Source organism: Onychostoma macrolepis, chromosome 22 (assembly GCF_012432095.1).
Source record: "Onychostoma macrolepis isolate SWU-2019 chromosome 22, ASM1243209v1, whole genome shotgun sequence".
NCBI classification, from domain to species: domain Eukaryota; kingdom Metazoa; phylum Chordata; class Actinopteri; order Cypriniformes; family Cyprinidae; genus Onychostoma; species Onychostoma macrolepis.
Genome location: NC_081176.1, coordinates 25,067,948 through 25,091,815, shown reverse-complemented (window position 1 = coordinate 25,091,815; position 23,868 = coordinate 25,067,948).

Below are 23,868 nucleotides of genomic sequence, written 5' to 3'. Positions count from 1 at the left end.
CAAAAGTAATAAATTAATCAAATAATGTTCCTTATGGAATGACATGCTGTAAGTGAAAAAACCAAATAAAACATTTTCAAAACAAAGTTGAAAGCTGGGCACGATATGATCTCTAACAAATGAGCAGAAGTCTGACCAAAAATTGGCTGAGTAAGGACAACTCCAAAATAAATGAAAAAATGTTTCTGTATGTAGACCACAAAATGTACATAGTATATCAATATCACAGTTAAATCTATTTACAAGGAAATAGTTACTGGGGTAATATTTATAAATGAGTTTGAAAGAAATTTATTTTACTTTATTTGTGATTAAATATTTATGAGGTAATTTCCTGATTTTATGCCATATCAAACCATCAACACAGCTATTCCAGAAAGTTACAATAGGAGGTCTAAAGACAACATCCTTTTGAAAAAGGGCCCGAACCTGACGATTATTGTGTTTAACAGAGGAAGAAGAAAAACAAACTCGACCAACAGCAGTGTCAACAAGATCTAAAGACTGTATAGAAGATTGGGGAGATGTATTTTTACAAAGCATTTTTAATCCAGAGGGGACAGCATCCATAACAACGGCATATTCTTTCGGAGTGATAGGGATTTTAAATTTAGACAAAAATTCTGAATAAGTTAACAGAAGACCTTTTTGGTTGAAAAGTTGGCCCACCAAAACTATATCATTAGAAAACCAGTTTTCAAAAAACATTGTTTTAGATTTATATAAAATATGCTTATTATTCCATATAAAACATCTATTAGGTGAGAAATTATGTTTATAAATTAAATTTCAGGAGAGAAGCATTGGTTTGTGAAAATTGGATAACTTTAACGGAAGTTTAGAAATGTTGTAGTTACAAAGCAAAAGAAAATGAAGACCTCCAACCTGTGAAAAAATACAATGAGGAATAAAGTTCCATATACTAGTTTTTTTTTTTAAATAGCTTGATTCAGTTTACTTCAAAAGTATAATTAAGAGTGGTAAAATCTAAGAAGTTCAAACCTCCATTTTCAGTTGTGTTCATAACCACATATTTCTTAATATAATGGGTTTCATTTTTCCATAAAAAATTGAAAAGCATATTATTGTCACGAATCTGGTCTGCACTCCCGTTCATTTACCACTAGACGACACCACACATCACATGGACTGCATTTCCCATCAGCCATCTCACCAATCACACGCACACAGCTGTCACCAATCACTCATTGCTCTAATCACATGCACACCTGATCACACAGCATCACTAATCACACACACTATTTCAACCCTGGACGTTCTCTCCCTCGTTACCGAGTATTGTATGCATTATCGCTGCCCTACAGAGCCCCGTTAGTTTGCCTTGCCTTGCCTTGCCTTGCCTTGCCTTGCCTTGCCTTGCCTTGCCTTGCCTTTAATCGTGTTTTCCCCTGCCTGGCTGTCGCTGACGTTTTGGACTACCTCTCCTGTCTCGCCCCTTTGGATACTGTTCGCTGATCATCGACCCACGCTTGTCTCTGTTTACTCTGTCTCGCCCCTGTTATACCTGTTTGCCATTGTTTGACCCTGCCTGTACGACCACGTCTCTGCCTAATAAAGTCTGCATATGGATCCGTACGTCTCACGTCTCGTCAGCCCCGTAACAATTATCAATAGTCTTGCAAATATTATTGTTGACTGCTAGAGGAAGAGCTGTATATGTGAGCCTTGAGATGCCCTCTGCTTTTGTAATCAATACTCCTCCCCCTCAAAGATAAGTCTCTTAGTAACCACTGATTTAACCTTTTCTTCGTCTTATCAATAACAGGGGAGAAATTTAGCTCACATCTTCTTTCTTCATCCTTTACAATATTTATACCTAAATATGTGACTTCATTTTTTATAGGGATACCACAAATAGATGGCAAATCGCACTGCTTAAGAGATATTAATTCACACTTATTAATATTCAAATGAAGACCTGAAGCTTTAGAGAATATATGGATAATATTAATAGCTTTGGGTATTTCCCCTGCATCATTTAAAAAAAGAGTGGTATCATCTGCTAATTGGCTAATGGTGATGATGTTATCTGCAACTGTAATTCCTCTTAAAGTACTCTGTTTAATAGAATCAGCAAGTAGTTGTGAACAGAGTAAGAACAGGTAGGGAGAAATAGGGCATCTCTGTCTGATACCACGATTAAGATTAAATCTGAGTGAGGTGCCAGCACGCAGTTTGATTGAACAATTACCATTGAAGTATAAAGTTTTAATAGTCTTAATAAAATAATTACCGAAACAAAATTTTTTAAGAGCTGAATAAATAAAATGATGTTCAACGGTATCAAATGCCTTATGGAAATCTAAAAAAAGAATGAAGCTCTTATCTGAATAAAGGTGGGGATAATCAATGAGATCTAAAACTAAACCAATATTATTTGAAATATGTCTTTTCCTCATGAAACCAGATTGGGTATCATCAATAATTAAGTCTAATGTGTTTTTAATTCTAACGGAAAATAAACGGCCAATTGTCTAAAAATAATGTTTTTTTTTTGGCTTGGTGTTACGTGTATCTGTGTGACACTTATATTCTAAGCCCATAGGTGGCGTTGTGGGGAGATTCCCATTCTTCGAGAGTCGCGTGATGTCAGCAAGGACTCCGGATAAAAGGCTGCGAGGCGAAAATGGCGGACACTCTCTCTCTCTGTTGTTCCGCTTCCCATTGTTCTCGCTAGCGTCTCTCTCATTGCCTCTTTGAGGCTATATATTTTTGTTTTTTCTTACGCTTAGGTTTAACTTGTAAATTTGTGTTTGATATGTGATATTTTTCTTTCTACTTAGCAGTAGCGAGTAGTGTATTTATTAGTTCACGTTTTGTTTATTTAGTCAGAACTGAGCGAGGGAAGCAGTTGCCCGGAAGACTCACCCGTTCTTATTTTTATTTCGGGAGACAGGTAAGAACTTTGTCCCGAGGACAGGTGTAGTTAGGAGTCTGTTTTCTTAGCTTTCCTACCCGTGAATACTTTAATCTTAATTATTATTTCTTTGTTACTAACTAGTAGAGATGTTCATGTTCATATATCTTGGTGAATTGTTGTGTATTATTTCCTGAATGTTTAAGTTGAACTCCGTCAAACAATTAAATAGAGGCGTCTTGAAATTCACATCAGGTGTTGTGATTCTTTAAATCTGTTCGGCCTGTGTCCTTTTATTTTTATGTTGGAATTAACGAGCCTTCAAATGGTTATGGGCCGTAACACTTGGGTATTAAGGTAATTAAGCCTTTTGTGAGGGTGGGTGGAAGCTTTTCAAGGTCTATACTTTGAGAAAAAAGTTTTAAGAGAAAAGGAGCAATTTCTTCAGAAAAGGATTTATAGAATTCAGAAGTTAATCCATCCACACCAGGGGATTTATTTAATTCAAGTTCCTTAATAGCATGTAGGACTTCCTCTATACGAATAGAATTATCACACAGTTCTTTTTCGTCTTCACTTATTGATTTAGTATTAATAAGGCTTTCTAAGAAATCAGAGGTATCCTTTTCATTAAATCTAGATTCATAAAGAGAGCTGTAAAAGGATGAACAATAATCAGCAATAGATCTCGGGTCATGTGTTAATATACCATTAATATTCAAATGTGAAATTGTATTTTTTGAATGACTTTTTTCTAATTGAAAAAAAATAAGCTGAGTTTTGTTCACCCTTCTCCAGCCACCTCTGTCTGGATCTAAGGAAGGCCCCCTCTGCTCTCCTTTTATAAATATCATCTAAGTGGTTTTGAAGAGTAATCAGTTCCATTTTTTTCATTGTCTGAGAAAATAGGGGGAGATCTTTGAGTGAAAGCTATAATCTTTTAAGTTATATTTTCTTCATGTTTCCTGGCTTTGGCTAATACACTTCCATAATTTCTTAATGTTCCAATTTCGAACTTCAGTAATTCCCAGTTATTGCAATAATCATTACTCAGTTGAGCTAAATTCTAATAATGTGCAATCAAACTGCGAATGGTCACCTTAACAGATTCGTTGTCCAGAATTGAATTAAGTTTCCAGTAAGAGTTGTAATGGTTGTTGGAAAAAGATTGTAGACCAACATTAATAGAAACTGCTTTATGGTCTGTCAGTGGCATAGGCAGAATGTTAATTAAAATGTTTTCTTTCTGTAAGCTACAAGAAGCTAGCCAATAATCAATACGAGACATGGCAGTGCATACCTTATTGCTCCATGTAAAGGATTTGAAATCAGGGAATTTCTCCCTCCAAATGTCTGTTATACCAAATTTCTGCATAAATGCCTTAAGTCTGAAATTAGAAGAGGTTGGAGCACGAGGAGGCCATCTGTCAAAGGAATTGTCTAAAGTAATATTAAAATCACCGCCAATTAATATAAGTGAATTTGGGTATTTAGATAAACAATGTGTTAAGCGAATTTCTAATGTGTCAAATAAGTCATCGTTTTCACTTTTAGAGTTGTACCCATAAAAATTTACTACAATTATAGTCAAAAGATCACATTTTGCAACTAAAAGAATGTAATGACCAAGAGTGTCCACATCAGAATATAAAATAACTCCTGAAAACATACTTTTCAAAATTGCTACTCTTGCTGAGTGCTCAGACCTATGTGCAAACCAAATATAATTTCCCCATTGTGCTTTCGAAAAACTAACATCATTAGGAGTTGAATGAACTTCTTGAAAATCAAGAAAAAAAAAAATCAGACTTTTGCTGCTTAGCAAATAAAAACAAAGCCTTACGTTTAACATTTAACCTCAAGCCCCTGCCATTCAGAGTAATTAACGAAAACGACATATAAGGATATATGAATTAAAAGTGTAAACAATGAATAGAAGGAACAGGAACAACTTGAAATATTCCGTAATATTTAAGTGAAAATGAATCTTGTTTAATGTTTTTGATTCTTGTGCACCCCTCAGTTATTAATATATACAAATATATTTGTAGTATATTCAAATTTAAAACAATATTTTTACACATTTAATCATATATTTCATGTATGTTGACTTTTGTTATGCTCTTATTTACAGCAATCTATTTATAAATTTATAATAAACTATGCATATAATTAAATAAATAATTCACATTTATTTGTATAGCACTTTTTATTATACACATAGTTTCAAAGCAGCTTTACAGAAAATGAATGTTTCTACATTACAAATAAGAGTTCTGTTATCAGGTGTAACGGTGTCAAAGTAATGTTCATATGGCAGAAATGTTCTAAAATTAGGCTATACAAATCATGCAGTTAAGTAATGTCATGTATTCAGAAACAATGAACAAATTAAAGCAATGGTTACATGATTTGATCATGTTGATTAAAGGAAAATTGATCAGTTTTGTATGTTTATTCAGAGTCAGAGTCAGCTTCATCTGAAGTCCTCTCAAGGGCTGGCGTCATCTCTTCACAGGTGCTGGTCATCTGAAGTCTTCATAAGAGGCTGGATATAGTCAGCAGGAGCAATCTATAGATTACACCAACAAAATGTGATGTGAACTGGCACTTTTTCACAAAGAACAGGGAAAGACTTGCCAAACCCAGTGAAGAGACTCATTGTGAGGGTGATGTCTCATTACAGGGAGTCTGAGCCAGATAGAGAAGGAAAAAACACAGGAGAGATGCTCCATCACATTTCAGTCATATGGCATCTGCTCCTTCAACACAGTACTTCTATAGTTGCTAAGATGTTTAAGTATAAAATACAGTAATAATTAAAATAGTACATCTGGCTTGCCTTTCAGCTGAAATTGCATTTAGTTGTGTTTGGAATAATTATTATTCAATTTCATAATAAATATTCTGCAAAGATTTTATATTTAATTCCTGCAGAAACTGACAGTTTGCCATCGTTCTGATTTGAATGCGCTTTTATCAGTTTTGAAAGCAGTGTGTTAGCATCTGAAAAATGTGCTAAAAATGTACAGTGTTTTGCAAGTTGTGGAGTATGAATGACAAAAGTGTTTGTGGATTTTGAAAAATGATGTCATTGCATGCATTTTGTCTGAGAGCAATGAAAAATGATTCACAGTTTGACTTCTGTATCGCTGAATGTGTGAACAGTTTTGATAATGTGGCTTCAGTATTGAACAATGCTTGTTAGCAATTAAAAAAAAAACTGTAATTGGTATCATTTTAACAGTCTATGCGGATAGAAAACCAGTGCCAATGTTTTGACCGAATGACTCGATTTTGAATAGGGTTTGCTGTGTTTTGATAGAGTTAGTAAATGTAGAAAAAGGTATTCAGCATTTTGAAATGCAGAGTTTGTATTTATTTAACAAAATGTGGTTTTGGCCAGAAAATTAACTATTTGGCTAACTGTGTGATGTAGGTGTGTTGCGAGTTTAGAAAAAGTACTTTAAGTATTGGTAAACGCTTGTTAGCAATTGAAAAAAAAAATGGCTGTTTTGCCATTTTTCTCGTAGAAATAATTTGGAAATATGTGACTTAATTTCTGTTTGATTGTAGTGAATGAAATGACCCACAACCTCTGTGTTGCTTTATAATTACTCAATTATTAGATTGATGGCCTTTAAAAAATAAATAAATAAATAATAATATTTTAATGGGGTTATTATAGTTAGACCCCTTGAAGTGTAAAACATGCTAATAGTAATATGTAACTTACTGTAGGCTATGGGACGTCCTTAAATGCAATAGCAGTGTTTTGCTGCGTTAATGGGTTTTGTTACTTTCCTCAATGTACATTATTATTAGCTAGTCTCTGAGGAAAATGTACCTTTTACTATAGTAGCTAAATATAGTTTAACTATAGCATTTGTAATTAAAGTCCAGTAGTCACAAATTTAGGCTAACATTAGTTGTCTGAGACTCAATGAAATGTACTTTAACATCAGAATCCATGGAATGTAATATACATTCACAATAATATTCATTTTCTTTTTTCTTTTTTTTTTAATGAGCTAGTGTGCGTTTATTAGACAGTTTAATATCAAGTCAGTTTGTGCTTTCAGAATCGGCGAATCTGCTGCGGTCGTTCCATCACATCTGGAGCGGAGACCTGAACCAGGAAGTTGGTCACCAGATAACATGGAAACCAGTTAAACCGTAACAATGGCAACAGCTCTGGTAGACATTCCAATTGCACGCTCCCTCAAAACTTGTGACATCTGTGGCATTGTGCTGTGTGATAAAACTGAACATTTTAGAGTGGCCTTTTATTGTGGTCAGCCTAAGGCACACCTGTGCAATAATCATGCTGTCTAATCAGCATCTTGATATGCCACACCTGTGAGGTGGATGGATTATCTCGGCAAAGGAGAAGTGCTCACTAACACAGATTTAGACAGATTTGTGAACAATATTTTAGAGAAATAGGCCTTTTGTGTACATAGAAAAAGTCTTAGATCTTTGAGTTCAGCAAATGAAAAATGGGGGCAAAAACAACAAGTGTTGCGTTTATAATTCTGTTCAGTGTATGTTAGATTATCAAATGTTTACTCACCAGGGTAGCAAGTTCTTCTGGGCCCGTATTTATCAAGCCTCTAAGAATTACTCTCAAGAACACTGCTAAGAATTGACTTATAAGTGAAAAAAAAATCTTGGCTCAAAGCTGCGCTTAAAAGTTAGTTATCAAGCATCGCAGTGAAGTGTAGGACTAAAACTTAAGTGTCAGTCTTAGAGATGATTCACAACACTTTGCTGTTCCACAAACGGGATTTTGGATGATGACATACGCATGGACCAAGCACTGAATAGATTTCCTTAATTAAGAATATTCTCAGATGAATTCACATTGAATGGTTAAATTCCTAATAGGAGTTTACATTCAACACAGATTTGACAATAAAGAATTTTCAAGAGAATATATTATGGCAAGGAAACGAAGTGTCATCACAACTCAATTTAGGGTGCCGATAGATGATAGTATAGTGTATCGACGATATTCAAAGATATCGCCTGTTGCTAATGCCTTTGAAGACAGCGAGAAGATGATTATTATTATCCGTCAAAAATAGACTAGGTGCCTATCTTTAGTGATGCAGCGCGGAGAGCCGCTTCAGAAACTGGCCACGGCAGTGTAAATAAGGGGTAAGAGATTTATTCATACAGTGTAGATCGCATAATACTCGCACTAGACTGAAGTCAGTTATGATGTTCTTTGGTAATATAAATGTTCTTTGCTTGTTTTGAATAAGTTGCTTGCTGGCATTTTTTTCCCTCCAGCAGTCGAATCTTATCTTCTGAATCCTATTGGCCCATGTACCTTTTTGATCCTCTGGGTTGCAACCAGCCTTACACACATTCCGCCTATGCAGATTGGTGTTTTGTTCTTGACAGTGAATCTGAGGTTAACTTTAGGAGACCTCCATTGTCCAGTTCTACCTTTGAGCATTTATTGACAGTTTCCAGAGTTATTGCTTTTTGCCAAACCTGTGTGGCTCTGTTTGTTATTGTCCTAATTTTCATCACCTCCGTTACAGGGCACCTGTTGGGAGATAGTGGACCAGATTTATACTTTCTATTCCTGCAAGTATGCCCGACTTAATGCATCAGCCAACAGCATCTCTTTTCCTGGAACGTATGTTATGACAAAGTCATTTTCCTGATGACTTTGTCAGATACTGCAGTTGTGCTCTGCTGCCCTCAAAAGGCTGTAGTTGTTCTCCATCCAGTTTCACCAAAGTCTAGCGAGATTTCTGGCATCACCACTGGGTGGCAGCTGTTACTTACTGGCTTGCTCTATGTTTCATGTGATTGCCTATTTGCAGCAAATTCTCAAGCTCCAGAGTTCATTATAAACTCAACATCAAATCCAGAGAATGTTTATAATGAGCTCAGTGAGACTGGACCTGATCTAAACCATGTTGGATTTGCACACAATTTTGTAACCGTGAGTTTGTTCAACTGATGTCCTAAGACAGGCCTCTTGAGTCAATCCACAAAATCAACCATGAAGTTGTTTGTTAGAAGCTTCAGATCTAATATATTCGCTGACTCTCATTTTAAAGAAACACATGCATGTCACATTCATAATTTTTTGATTAATTAAGTGATGGTGGTGGTAGATGTAGAATGTGGTCAGTCACAGTAAGCTTAGTGAACCTCTGCCTGATGTGGAAAGTCTTTTTTTATTTATTTTTTTTACTTCCTGTTTTTGCTTCAGAGCTGCAGTGACTATCTTCGAACTTTTTTGTGCGAGGAAAACAGATCTCATACTGAAGTGTTTTTATCGTGACAACATCATGAAGATCATTCAGCTTCACCTCTGTGAGTTTATTACATTTTGAATATATATACATGTAGTTTAGAAACTTCATGTTGTTTGATGGCTTCAAGATGGTTTTAGGCTTAATTATATATATTTTTATTTTTCATTTTATAGATGTATTAATCTGTTGTCAAGCTGCAGTGGCAGATCTACTGACTGATTTGGGATCAAATGTGATCATAAACTGTGATCTTGATGAAAATGAGGTTTATTGGATTTTACTGAAAACAGCAGATCCTCCAACAGTGATTCTACGATCATTATCAACCACAACATCACCTTTTTACAAAAATAAAACATTCAGAAACAAATATTCAGTGCAGTTTAAACATCGTCTGGTTATTAATAATGTGACTGCTGATGAATTAGGAGTTTATTACTGTATGAACACAGATTCACCTCCAAAACTCAGCAGCAGCACCAGAATATATTTCACCGGTGAGTTCATTTGCTGCTTCAGTAATCAAGAAAAATTGTATTGCAGTGGAGTCTGACGGTTGATGCTGTGATTATGAACACTTTGATTACAGAACCAACTCAACTAACAATCACAATGATACAGCATCACAATCATACAGCGGTGGAGTGTATTGAGCAGAATAGAACTGCGGTGAATTGTATTGATCAGAATCAAACACAATGGCAGATTATCATCATTATATCTGGTCTTATGAATGGGCTTCTGCTCATTGTGCTGATCGGTGAGTTCTTCTTTAGTTCAGAAAATTAAATATAAATATGTAATTTCAGTGGCGTGCACAGACCTCCGGAGGGGCAGGGGCAAAATGGCATTACAAGGGCACAAGATTGTGAAATATCACAATCGTTTTTATCGTTTTTTTATTTTTGAAATATCACGATTTTATCACGATTCTTTGTCATGTTGGTTTTTCTATTTTGCAAGTTGTTTGAGCATTACAGCCAAACTAATTTCCCTACTATAAAGACAAGGCCTTTCAGGGTAACAACATATAAAAAAGTATGGCAGATATTTAGGCCAAAGTGGGTGAAGATGAAAATCATTGTCATTATTTTATCTTTGTTATTAAAAAATGAGAGCAAAGATACACATTACAAATACACATAATATACAAATAAAATAAACAGTGTTTTATTTTCAGGTAGTCTACAATAGGTGTATGTAGCAGGAGCATTCAAGAAACTGAATGAACAAATATAAAAATAAAACACTATATAGATTGATTCCTATTAAAGCAACTGTATTAAAGTTTTTCAGTCAAGAGTAGTGAGTGATTTTTCTCTTTGTGTCTGGTGTTTTATTAACATTAAAGGAATAATTTACCCCAAAATTAAAATAGGCTAGTGTTTTATTTTTATACCTTCATTTACTCACTCAAAAGTTGTTTTAAACCTGAATGAGTTTCCTTCTTCTGCTAAACATAAATGCTATTTTGAAGAATGTGGAAAACCAAACGGTTGCTGGTCTACAGTGACTTCCATAGTATTTGTTTCCCCTACTGTTAAAGTCAATGTGGACCAGCAACTGGTTGGTTACCCACATTCTTCAAAATATCTTATTTTGTGTTCAGCACAATAAATAAATTAATACAGGTTTGGGACAACATGTGAGTAAACAAATAATGACAGAAATTAAATTTTAGGGTGAACTATCCCTTTAATGACAGTCGGCAGCATGTTTAGTACTGTCCCTTTACGACCTGCACGCATCTAATATACAGGCACGCATCCGTTTCTCTCAGCTGTTTACTTTCATTTTAGACATAACCAACTGAGTCTATTAGCACAAAACATAATTTAGTTCAGTAATCAGGCGCTGTTTGACGGGTTTTTTAGAGCGTGCGCTTTGGGTGTATGTGCTCAGAAAAGGCGCTGGTCAGAACAGCACACGAGTGAAACGTTTAACCAGTAAGTCTTTGAAGTAGATGCAAATAATGTACTTTTGTGACTGCGAATAAGTGCAGTGTCCCGTGAGAGTAACTCTACCACTGAGTTAACACTGAATGTATGTGACGTTGTACAGTATATAGAGACGACAGCGCCAGACCTCAGCTGATAGAATGTGTGCTGTAGCACGATACTAGGATATTTCTTCAAAAAAAGCATTTTTATAGTCCACGATCAAAAATTGTCATATCGAACACCCCTACCCGAACACCGGACCGCAAGGGCACTTTACCGTCAGACCTCAAAGGGGCAGGGGCTTGAGGGGGCCTCTGTGCACGCCACTGTGTAATTTGTCAAAATATAAATATAATGCTTTTCTCCATTATGGCAGGTAGAATTTAATTGATTTTGACTATTCAACAATTCATTTGGTATATTTATGTGACTTTAGATATTTTAAAAAGAATGACACAACCTTTAGTAAAAATCTAATGTTTTTGTTTTCAGGACTATTAAAAGTTTGTGTTGTTGGAATCAAAAGGTCTGCAGAACCTTTACTGCAACTCAACACTGATCTACAGCAGACACAAGTTACTGAACAGCATCAGGAGCAATTACAGGTAAAATGTGAAACCACCATCATAACCAAAATGTATGTCTGTCTTGATAATTGAGTATTCTTGCAACAATCTACAGCTTATTGTTTAGATTATAAAATTTCATTTGGTTCAAGAACAACTGCAGCTGAAATGCTAATGCTGTTTTCATCATTTCTCTTTCAGTACGCTGAAGTGGACTTTATCAAACTGCATAAAAATAATCAGCACAACCAAGTCAACAGCACCTATGCTGCACTAAAACCATAGTTCATTGGAAATATCCTAGCATGAGTTACAGCTGTATTTGTTGTAGTTTTTAAAACATTTTTTACTCATACATTGTTCAATGGGTGAGATGTCAACACCGATAGATCTTAACGTTATTATTATTACCCATCTTATAAATCATGCTATATGTTTAATGGGAAATATTTACTTATTATTTTTATTTTTTTTTAATACAAAAAATTTCAAATGAAGATCACGTGACCTTATGTCATAGTGTCCTTATGTCCTTTGACAAAAACCGGGTGACATTCTTGATCCTTGTGACATTAATGAACACTTTTGCACATATAATAGTCTTATATATGTATATTGGAAATATTATGTTAAAAGGTTTTATAATAACAGTTATATAATTAAACGGTATTAATATCTTGTTGTTGTTTTAAATCAAGAAGTTGGAATATTAATATGATAATTTGTGTAAATTCAATTATTATTTTGTCTTGTGGAATATAAATATCTGTTAAGTGAAAGCTTTATCAGGGGTTGCAATGAATGAAAAACAAAATGCAAGTTTTATTATCCTTCTTATTTTTTTTTTTTAATAAGTCTATATAGGAGACACCTTGAAGCGCTACTTGCTCGGAAGGACCTTGTGAAGTAATCCCAGAAGATGCTCTTTGGTTGGGTTTGAAGCAACTATTATAAGAAATTGGAGGTTCTTCAAAAATCCCACGTAAACTCGGATCACTTTGAATAATCCCCCAGTTCCTATTGATTATACATTTAAATTCATGTGACACAGTACTATAATCCATCACAAAATATGGTCGTGCTAAGCTGTTCTTCTCACTTTTCTTTTTGAGTAGGTCATCCTGTTGTAATTGTGTCACTTTATTCAAAGCCTGATTAACTCTTTTTTGATATCCCCTCTGTTTAAAATGATCGGTCATATCCCTAGCCAGGTGATTAAAGTCTGAGTCTTGATCACATATCCGCCTTAGTTTTTGAGATTGACCCAGCGGAATACTTTCCATTAGATGTTTTGGATGAGAGCCCTTTGCATGCAGGATGGTGTTACGGTCTGTATACTTTCTGAAAAGTGATGTGTGAAGACATCCATCTTGGTCATTATGGACAGTGATATCTAAAAAATAAATTGTATCCTGACTATATTCAAGACTGAACTTAAAGTGCCCCTGTTATGCTATTTGAAAGGTTCATAATTTGATTTAGGGAGTCCCCAATAACAGGTTGACATACATGCAAGGTCAAAAAACACTTTAATATTCTTATATTATGCCTTAAATTTAACCTTTTTTCTCAACGACTCTCAAATGATTCATTCCCAGATTCATCTTTCCAAACCCCTCCTTTGCGTGAGGCTGCTCTGCTCTTATTGGTCAGATACATAGAGTACTGATAAATCACTGCAGTTTTTAAACCAATGTATTGCTCTATCCTTTATCACGACTCCAAGCAATATGAACAACAGACAATAGCGGGCCCATAGCTGATTAGCAGAACTATAATGTGAGTTAACCAGAGACCTACAGCTGCACTGAGTGTATGTTTGCACGCTCAACAGAACATTACAGCAACAATTATTAATCATACTTACAGGTTGTGATTTGGAGGAGCAAGCTGGTCCAAACAAACTGGGCACTGACCCATCTTTCAAGGACAACCGGTTTACAAATCCCACGTTGAACTCGTGGAGATTGGAGAAGCAATTGTCAGTGAAATGATGGGAACACAGCAAAAGGTTAAGATTATACTACTGTGGTATCGTATTAAAGATGAATTTTAACCACTGATTCTTCACAGCCCCATCCTTTGGAAATGAATATAAACCAAATTCACTTTCACAGCGCAGAGCATAGCGTCTTCGCAACATTGCGTTATCCACATGAACGAGTACAGCGTTTGAGGGGGGTTCAGATTTTCACCCAATGTCCATGCAGAACGTAGGTGGCCATTATGCAAATGTATTAATTTGTGACGTATGAGCTTCATGAACTTCAAATTACTAATGACTCGTTTAAGAGGTTCAGAGTCAACTCTTTCTTTTGAGAGACAATAACTTCATGATGCACTTTCAGCTTTACAACTTTGCAGACTGTTTACATTCACATACAGCTGCATTACACACTACATGAAAGGTCATTTTCAAAAATCCATAATAGGGGCAATTAAATACATGTGTTTAAGCAATTCAAAAATGCATGAAAATATTGTAGTTCAGTTTCATTTCCTTCAAAAACCATGCAGATGTCATCAATATATCTGATTCACAATTTTATTTTCATACAGATTAATATTAGAACTGAAGACAAACTCCTCCTCCCAAAGTCCCAAGAAAAGGTTAGCATGATTTGGTGCAAAACATGCTCCCATCGCAGTCCCTTTGACCTGTTGGAAGAAGTTACTCAGGGCTCAAAGGCCTTCATCATGGATGATGTTGGTGTATTAGGGATGTGCATCTCATGACTGAGGCTGATACAATACGCAATAGGAACGCAATGATATTACCACTGTCTCACATACTATTATTTGACTTTTTTTTCTTTTTTTCTTTTCTTTTACAGTTTCTAGCCATGCAGCCTTTCTCTCTGGTTTTATAACAGCATTACCTTTTATAGTTTGCAGAACAGATAGCAGAACATTACAATCTAAAATTGCTCTTTAAAGCATTAAAATAACAAAATTAAAAGTTAAAATTACTGAATTGAAAATTAAAATAAATGGATATATTTTAACTGCTATAAGAAACACACATTAACTCACTTTACTAGCTTACATTTGATATACCTATTACAATAGTCCCTTCACAGTTACTGCGATCATAAAAATACACTTATATGTAGGTTCTACAAAAGACACATTTAGTTTCAAATTTCAAGTTTACTTTATTTATATAGCACATTTAAAACAGCCACAAGACTGACCAAAGTGCTTCACAAAAGAAACAGCATAATAAGAGTAATAAAAACAAACAAAACATACAAAATAAGGAACCAGATCCATTCGGATTTCCGCTGGCTAGTCATTCCAGAGACGAGGACCAAGGAAGGCACGGTCACCTCTACGCTTGAGTCTGGAATGTGGAATTAAGAGAAGGTTCTGGTCACCAGATCTTAGGCTTCTCGAGGGGATATACTGATGCAGCAATTCAGATAGGTAGCTGGGTGCTTGATTGTGCAAAGATTTAAAAACAAATAATACGATTTTAAAATGTATTCTAAATTGAACAGGCAACCAAGGAAGGGCCTTTAAAAGGGGAGTAGCGTGATCCTTTTTCTTTTTAAAAGAAATCTAGAGGCAGCATTTTGGACCAGTTGAAGACGGGCAATTTGCGCTTTAGAAATGCCACAGTATAACGAGTTACAGTAAATATTACATGACGTAATAAAAGCATGCACCGCCATCTCCAAAGTCTTATCAGTAAGAAAATGTTTCATTTTTGCAAGTATACGGAGCTGAACTGGACCCAATTACAGTGGAAATTTGTTTGTCGAATTTTAATGAGTCATCTAAAATAAAACCCAGTTTCCGTACCTGCTAGGACCTAATAGCCGATAGGGATCCCAGGTCAAAATGAAAAGCTTTCATATTTTCTGAAAGGCCAAAAACAATTACTTCAGTTTTCTCCTCATTTAAGGATAAAAAAATTTCTAAACAGGATGAAAGAGCAGTCATGGCCAGTGGATAATTTTTTCTAAAAGGTAAATAGATTTGAGTATCATCGGCATAAAAGTGAAACAATACCCCGTGTTTCCTAAAAATAGATCCCAGAGGTAGCATATATAATGAAAATAGAGAGGGGGCCAAGATAGAGCCTTGCGGAAGGCAACAGGGGAGAGAAGTGGAAGAAAAAAATTCTCCTAGCCTAACCATATATTTCCTGTCAGATAAAAATGACTGAAACCACTTTAGAACTGTGCCAGAGAAACCCTCCCAGAATTTCAATCTATTGATTAATACAGAATGGTTAATAGTGTCGAAAGCAGCTGATAAATCTAGGAGAACAAGGACCACAGAGTCACCTGTATCAGTGGCTAAAAAGATGTCGTTTAACACTCTCAGAAGGGCAGATTCAGTACTGTGGGCAGCCTTAAAACCAGATTGAAAGTGCTCAAACTAATTATTTACAGCAATGAAAGATTGAAGTTGGAAAAACACAATCTTTTCCAAAACCTTGGAGACAAATGGTAAAACAGAGATAGGGCGATCATTTTTAAAAACTGACAGGTCGAGCGAAGGCTTCTTGGGGAGAGGTGTGACAGTAGCCACTTTCAGATAAGCAGGAACCACCCCAGTTGAAAGACACTTATTTAAAAAGGACACTAGACCCGGTCCAACCAAATGAACAATTTGCTTTAAAAACCTAGGGTGGATAATATCATAAGAAGAAATGGAAGGTTTCAACTTGGCAATAGTATCATTGAGTGACTGAAGGGAGACAGGTTCAAAAACGTCCCAAGATGCAGACAACTGTGGGGGGAGAGGCAGATCAATAGGGGGAGTATGAGTTACCAGTCCTAGTTTAACTACTTTATCCTTAAAAAACCTCGAGAAGCTTTCACAAAGAGCAACAGAGGCAACAGACATAGTATTGACCGGGGGATTAACAACAGAAAACAAGACTTTAGGTCTAGACTGATTATGTAGTATTAAATTTGAAAAATAGGTTGCCTTAGCCAATTTGGCAGCTCTCTGATAAGCCAATAAACTGTCTTTGAACAACTGTAGTGAGATGTGTAGACTGTCCTTCTTCCACTTACGCTCAGCCTTTGTACAAGCTTGCCTTTGCAGACGAGTCTCAGCAGTATGCCACAGTTCAGATTTAGGTTTGTGCTTAAGAGGCTTTAGAGGAACAGTCTCATTCAATACATCAAGCCAGGTGCTATTTAACAGACTCAGATGTTCGTCCGCATCCAGGTCCGCTAACAGAGAGTCCAGGAGTAGATGAGAGCAGGACTTCGTAAAACACTGACTAAAATTTTCACTGAACTGAGGAGAATAAACCCTGGACATAGATGATGCTTTAGCAGAGACATGGGGAAGACTAGGAAGAGACATGGAAAATAAAATAGGCTTATGATCAGAGAGCATATAGTCAGAAACTGTAATATCAGAAATATCGACCCCGTACGAAAGAACAAGGTCCAGAGTATGACCGTGGATATGAGTGGGATCTTTAACCCACTGTATCAGGTTAAAAGCATCAGTTATATTAAGAAATTCCCTTGACAGAGGGTTTGACTGACAGCAAACATGAATATTAAAATTGCCTACCAATAAAAATCAATCAAATTTAATAACAATGTTACCAATGAAGTCAGTGAATTGCTGTAGAAAGTCCTTAACTGAATGTGGAGGACGGTAGATCACCCCTAAGCAGACAGGGCCGTTCCAGTTGAAATGGAGAAGTTGGGCTTCAAAGCTGGTGTAAATATCCACAAGGACGGTGCGACATTGCGCACAATGAGAGTTTTTCATTACGGTCACAAGCCCACCCCCTTGTCCATTTTGGCGAAGGGTATTAAAAAATGTACAGTCAACCGGGACTAGTTCAGAAAAAGGGGTAAGATTGCCATCCTTAATCCATGATTCAGTGATGAACATAAAATCCAAATTGTGCAAAGAGAAAAAGTCATTCAGCAGGAAAGTATTGTTCACCACTGAACGAGCGTTGATTAAAACCATATTGGGTGGTGGGATGACTCCGGAGGAGAGTGACACACTGCGCAGCGGCTGCAGCACACCAGGAGCCAGCTCAGAAGATGGCCGGTCCAAGGAAGGCCAGCCCAGGGGACGGAGGGCGGGAACAGGGGAAGAACAGGTCGAAGCCATCGATGAGCCTGATCCAGGAGACGCCAGACCATGGACGGCATAGGACGGCTCACAAAAGGGGCTTGGGATACAGCCCACGTGCAAACAGGCTTTCAACTTGATCGTACGACCTCCCCGAGACCCGTGTTTCCTCCTGCGCTTCATCCGTGGGTTGCTTAGAGGCCAACAGCGAATGCACTCCAGAATGTCCGTTGTAACACTCCCATACGGTTTGTTAAAGACACACTCCACATCCGAGTTGTAAGAGTTAGAAAATGTTGATCTGATATCTAAAAGAGACTGGCGATCACAGACCACAAGGGCACCACAGTTTGAGAACCAAATAAACAGCCAAACTAGCAGACAGGGGAGCAACCGATGGCATGCCGACACAGGCGCCATCTTGCCAAGCCATTTAATGTCCAACAACATATATTTTAGCAAAATGTATATTTTACTCTCAATTATTGTGCTCCGTCTCTTTTGTGCGCAGCAGCACTCGTTGCTCTCGCGGAAAGTTCGCCCACTCCTGACAAAATGGATATATTTGCATGACTTTCTAACATTTACAGATGAAGAATATACCTGTGACATGTCTGTTATTGTAACGGGAAGTCAGACGCGAGACACAGGTGAGTTAGAATCAAACAGATGGGTTTATTGAACGGTATGCGGGAGATCAAGGAACTGTTGAGCATAGCAGATTCAGAGTCTTTAACTGAACTGGAGATGATACTGATAGTGATGTTCTTGACTACCAGGTCTGACGGAGACGTCGAGGATTGCAGGTTTTCCAGGAGCTGGATGCAGGTAAGTAGATGGAACACACGAGGGGAACACAGGAGATCAAGGAGACTTGGAACAACAGGTAAGTAATTCAGCATAGGTTTGAGTCCTTTTCCACTTGGGAGGCCAGACAATGTGGCTGTGTGGACTTTGTGTTCTTATAGTGCTGTGTGGGTGATTAGTGAATGACAATCAGGTGTGCGTGATTAGTATTCTGGCGATTGTGAGCGCTGATATGTGGAAGAGCCTGGCGTGTCCATGACAGAATCCCCCTCTCCACGGCCCACTCCTGGGGGCCGAAGATACCGACGTCGTGGTGGGCGACCCCTACTGAGTGAAGCTGGATCGTGAGGATGGGAGGCATGGAATTCTGTCAACAGATTGGGGTCGAGGATGTCATCCCTTGATCTTTTTTACCCTTCCCAGTCTACGAGGTACTCCAATCTACCACCATGGCGTCGGGAACTCAGGATCTCCCTTACTGAGTATGTTGTTCCATCTTCCAGCACCATCGGGAGAGGGGTTTCATCTGTGGAGCCAGGCTCTGTGGAAACAGGGAGAACAGGTGAGTGATAGGGTTTGAGCAATGAAACATGGAATGTGGGGTAAGTCCTGTATTGTGATGGAAGTTTGAGTTAATACGTGACTGGGTTGATGACGGATGACGGGGAAGGGACCAATATACCTGGGACTCAGCTTCTTACAGGGGAGGCGCAACCGGATGTCCCAAGTGGAGAGCCATACGTCTTGTCCGGGCTGGAAGATGGGAGCAGGGGCTCTCCGGACATCGGCATGGTGTTGGTGGCATCTTACTGCCCGCTGTAAGGCTCAAAATCAAATATATGTACTAGTCAAAGAGACATGCCAGTCAAAAACTGTAATGTTGTGGAGAAGCTGGGGAAAACAGGCAGAGGCAAGGATTTATGTGCAGGTATTTAATGGAAAAACTAGAACAAACAATAAGCCAAAAACCAAAGGGAACAAAGAAGAGAATGGCAGGCAAACAGACAACCATTACATTCAACACCTCACAAAGAACTAAAGAAACACTAGGGCTATATATATATATATATATATATATATCTAATGTATTCAAATAAATTAATTTGTATTCAGATAAAGTTGAAGGCTTCACAGTCTGGTTAAACTCAACTGAAACTTGATCACCAATGACAAAAAGGGTCGCTCACCTTTGTCTAGAATAGAGGTTTAACTTTGAACTGAGTTTTTTTTCCAATACCTTTAGTATGTCACAGCTGTCTAAACTTAAAATGGAAAAAAAAAAAAAAAACTACAGCATGTCTGCTGGGGTTTAAACACTGCTCTTCATGACATGATGCTCTTTGTATATTTAGATCAACACATTCAATATCGCAGCATTTGTCAGCTGTGTTGTAACACTTGGCCTTTAAGTTTCTATTGTCAACAGTTAGACTGCAACTGTCAAAGCGGGTTCATGTGAATCTAGGCCAGGGGTCTGCAACCTATGGCATGCTGAGGTGTACTGACATGTAACCATGCAAAACTTTTATATAAAAATAATGTTATGGAAAAGAAAACGTGAAAAGAAAACAAAAATGAACAGTTACAGTCTGCAAATCTAAAGTTACTTTCATTTAACTTTTATTTAATTATTTATTTTGCATGTGTTTGATGAATATTGTATGTATATATAAAATTATATCATAAGATTTATGCCACTTCTTCTTATTACAGATCATACTGTAACCAGCTAGCTTGATATTTTTGAACATTTGCTGGTAAAAAGCTTTTCTGTTTGTAGCATAGCTCCTATGCTGCCCTCTGCAGGTCATTCATGATCATCACAAGTCTTGCGCAGCTTTCACTGGCCAAGGACCGCCCAAGAGTCTGTCTGACGCAGAGCCCTTGAGAGAGAGTTGCGACAAGGGAAGTTGCTTGATCGTCACAATGGCGAATTTTGGTAATTAGAATTTATTTGCAATATTTATAAAATACATCGACGTGTATTGCTGCATTCAAGTCCTCCTGGGATAATAAATCAATAATAATTTTATTCCGGTGCTCACAAACAATTTTTCACAAAATAAATAAAAATACATAGTTACAGAAAAAGGTGTAGGTGGCCTTGCTTATTATGCCTACCCTTTATACATAGTTAACTGAATGGGTGACACTTTTCACTAAGTTAAATAATACAAAATAAACAATATTACAAAAACATTTCCCAAAATGTACATACATAATTCAAAACAAACATAACAAAAATACACATTCCAGCTATTACTTCAGTATTTTAACAATACATTCACGGTTTATTGACACTGAGTCATATAATTATTTATCACCTTATTTTTATACATTTTCTTAAATTTGCAAAGTGAATTACATACTTTTAATTCCTTATCACACTTATTCCATAAATTTACCCCTTTGACAGATAAGCACCTACTTTTTACATTAGTTCTTGCCCTTACTTTTTTAAACATGTACAATCCTCTTAGATTATACTGCCTTTCTCTTATTTTGAACAGCAATTTGGAAGTAAATTATTATAAACTTTGTACATTAACTGTGATGTATATAAATCAACTAAATCTACAAATTTTAATGCATGTTTGTTCGTAATAATCAACCCTTTTAACAATCCTAATAGCTTTCTTCTGTAACACATATATTGAATTTAAATTGGATTTATATGTGTGACCCCACACCTCCACACAATAAGTATTGTATGGAACTATGAGCATATATATATAAGATTTTTTCATTCAAAATATGTTTTATTAATTATTACTTTGTCGATTTAATAAATAATATAAACTTTGTTTTACTTAAATTCAGTGAAAGTCTGTTATCATCAAACCATTTTTTGAAAACCATCAGTTCGATTTCCACTGTATTCAGAAGCCGTTCCAAATATTTCCCGGAACAATATAAATTTGCATCATCAGCAAACAAAACCATTTTTAATACTTTAGACACTTTACAAATAATTTATATACAGTACAAACAACTTAGGGCCTAGTACCGAGCCTTGCAGAACACCACAAGTAACTTTCATAAAATCTGATTTGACATTATTTATTTGTACAAACTGATATCTGTCATCGAGGTAACTTTTTATCCAAGCAAAAGCTTTTCCTCTTATACCACATCTCTCCAGTTTCATCATTAATAATCCATAATCAATAGTGTCAAAAGCTTTTTTTAAATCTAGGAACACCCCCACAGTATATTCATTATTATCCATTGAAGAAGAAATCTCTTCTACCAGTTCCATCACAGCCATTGAGGTCGAACTGTTTTTCTAAAACTATACTGATGATCACTCAATAATTTGTTTATCTATAAAATTATCAAGCCTGTGCACAAATATTTTCTCTAAAATTTTCGAGAACTGGGAAAGAAGAGAAATTGGTTTGTAGTTGGAAAAACAGTGCCGATCTCCATTTAAAAAAAAAAAATAGGAATAACTTAACTAGGACTAAACTTAAAATAGGAATAAACTTTTTTTTTTTTCATATTACTTGGAAATATTTCTGTTAAAAAGGACTGATTACAAATGTGTGTAAATGGTTTTACTTTATATTCTATAATATTTTTATTAACGACATGTCAATATCATTACAATCAGTGGAATATTTATTCTTACAGTTGTTAATGTCAAGAATTTCCTTTTCGTCAACTCCCCGTATAAACATTGAATAATCATTACTGGAAATATTAATTTCATCTAATCTATCCCCAGTTCTCTGCTCCACGATCACTTTTACTAAATTGCACCCAATATTTACAAAATACTCATTAAATTCATTGACAATGTCATTCATTTTATTTATACTTAATTTATCATCATTAACAAAATAATTTGGGTAATCTACTTTTCCAGTATTCTTTTTAATTATACTATTAAGTACTTTCCATGTTCACTCACAAAAATTAACAAGGAAGGTTGTGCACTCTACGTGATATAATAACTCTCTTTGTTGACTTGAAATGTTTTTTTTTTTCCTACGAAGGTCCACGTAATTGACCTTATGCACGGTTACTTCCTGGTTGTAGATAAGCCAGCTCAGTCATTTCCGGTCAAGTGTACTGTGCCGTAAGAGGAGCGTCCTTTACTCGGTTTCTCTACATAATCCATTCACAATTAGGAGAAAAGTTTTGTTTGTCTAAGATGACCAAACATCCACGTATTCCGTTTCAGGAATGACAAAATGCGAATGTTAAACTTATGCGAGGGAATCCGTTAAATCATGCCGCGAGTCATTGCTATGATTGACAGTGGCAACGGAATGAATCACCTGACGAGCCGATGTCAAAATAAAGCTGTGCATTAAGTGATTCAGACTAACAAAACTACAGGTCTGTGTTGGATAAAACTTAAACAATGCAGCTAGTTATTTAAATTAAATCTAAACATTTCAAAATACTTAATGCATTATTTATTTGTTATACCAACTCATTTAATTTGTATTTGACTATATATGTATTTAAATAATTCAGCATTATAGGCTGAGACTTTGTGACTTCCTGCAGTTGCTATACTTTATACTTCAGTGCGACAAAGTACTAAATTGGTTATAATATTTATTTTATAATAAATCAAAAGACGTGAAAAACTAAGTTGAAATGGCAGCTGCAGCCAATGAGTGATCCTCTGCTGCCATCTCTTGGTTATAACTGTAATTTCATTTTCATCTTAAAAAGTTTATTTTTTGCCGAGACAACGTTTTTAGCATATTTCTTCATGTTGTCTTCATGAATGAAAAGTGAACCTTTTAATAATGTGAATTTTACTGCACAGAGTTGAGAAATAATAAATGCCTTAAAATTTCATAAGATTTTAAAAATGTGTTCATGGCTTTGAAGGTAAGATATTGATTATCGAGAATACCATTAAGACGTCGTTTAAGACATTAGCCTAACTGCCTAAACAGTTACGATAGCTTTTGTTTGTCAGCATTTAAATGCACAGTCATACTTACGTGGATACTTTCCTGGGATTACCAGACTCTGCATATAAAATTTTATGTCCTTTAATAACATGAAACTGTATGTTAATTCCGCAATCATTATTTACGGTGTTGCAATTATTTTGTTTCTCAGTTTTTGATAAGAATGAGGCAGGAGATGTTTTTGTGAGAGTCTCTACCTATATATAGCACATATAAAATGAGCTTCACCGGAAGATTACAAGCTGGTTTATCTTTATCCGGAAGTTCTAAATAGCACTCCGTGCATATGGTCAATTATGTCTCAAGTACAAAATTCGAAGGTGTTGTCTAAGTTAAGTAAAACATTCTTACATCCAGAAGGTGGCAGTATAGTGCGACGCCAACTGCCATGAAACC